Genomic DNA, 1,615 nt, shown 5'->3' with positions numbered 1-1,615 from the left:
TCCTAGATATTTACTGAGCATCTACTATGTGTCCATCCTTATTTTAGACATGGATATTTTGGGTGAATGGGACAGGAAAGTCTCTGCTTTCATGACACCTACATTCCAGGGGTGTGGAAGGGGTAGTATATGAACAAGTAAACAAATAGAGTCATTTGAAATAGTAGTAAGTGCTAATAAAGAAGATAAAATAGAGTACTGAGATATGGCTAGAGGTTATGTTAGGGGGAGTGACCAGGGAAGACTCTATGAGAAGTTTGAGCTGAAATTTGAACAATGACAAGAAAACTCTGCAGAGATCTGTAGGGAAGTGGTAATGGATAACCCTGAATGACAGATTGAGTCAGTTATTCCCATTTTTGGCCTTTTATCTGCTCTGTTTGGTTAAAAAAATGATAATGTCTCCATTTGGTATCAGTATCTTCTTTTATTTACTTATTTATATTTTATTGAAATGTAGTTGGTTTACAATCTTGTGTTAATTTCAGGTGTACCCCGCCCTCTTTCTACCTTGGTAACCATAAGTTTGTTTTCTATATCTGTAAGTCTATTTCTGTTTCGTAAATTTGTTCATTTATATCACTTTTTAAATTCCACTTATAAGTGATATCATATGATATTTGTCTTTCTCTGTCTGACTTACCTCACTTAGTGTGATAATATCGTGGTTCATCGAAGTTGCTGCAAATGGCATTATTTCATTTTTTTGTGGCATTATGGTATTATCATATCTCTTTCTAATTCATATGTCTTTCTATTAGTAACATTTTTCTAACACTAGGTAGCCTGCCTTTTCAACAGAGAGCAGACCTCAGACCCTAAATCTTTAGCAAGCAATAGTATCTTGCTAGAATTAATGGTATTATTCTACTTGTTCTTTATTTATTTTTATAATTTCTTTCCAGTTGGCCATTTTGCAATAGTGATATAAGTTTCTTTTTGAAAGAACGTAGCTAAGCAAAAAGAATGAATCAAATACACAATCAAATTTAAACAATAGAGTAGTACTTTCCAGAATGAAGATAAGGTACTTTTCTTCCCTCTTCTGTTTGCATGAATCTACAATATTTGTAAGAAGAAGGAGAAACCCAAAGAGTCTGCATCTATACTGAAACTTGAAGCCATCTGTGTTGCTTAACCATAATATGTTAAAATAGAAAGTTGATAGAGAAGAGATGACAAAGTTAGAATGAGAATAAGGTGCTGTGATAGGAAGAATGTGCATTAAGTGAAAGCCAGTTAGTTTGACCACACAGGTCAGCCTTGCCTGTGCACTTTCTTTGCCTAGCTCTGAGAATGTACCATTAGGCTGATAACCCAATAACAGGTTGTGAAGGGGTGGACAGTTTCTCTCTGGAGACCCTAGAGCCAGAGGAAATATGTAGGGTGACACTAAAAAGCTGGCTTGTCATCTAATTACCCACTAGTCAACAAGCTCTCTCAGGTACATGAACCCTTCAGTCAATAAATTAGCTAATGTTGCATTCTTGACTATAAACTGGCTGCAAAGTATTCACAAATGGTCAAAGAAAACACCCACTGAGAGAGAGAGAGAGAGAGACTGAACAAGAAGTCAGAAGGGAAGAAATTCTGAGGTATCGGTTATAATGCAAGG

Source organism: Bison bison, unplaced genomic scaffold, assembly GCF_000754665.1.
Source record: "Bison bison bison isolate TAMUID 2011002044 unplaced genomic scaffold, Bison_UMD1.0 scf7180017864473, whole genome shotgun sequence".
Taxonomy (NCBI): Eukaryota; Metazoa; Chordata; class Mammalia; order Artiodactyla; family Bovidae; genus Bison; species Bison bison.
This window is presented reverse-complemented; position numbering follows the sequence as displayed.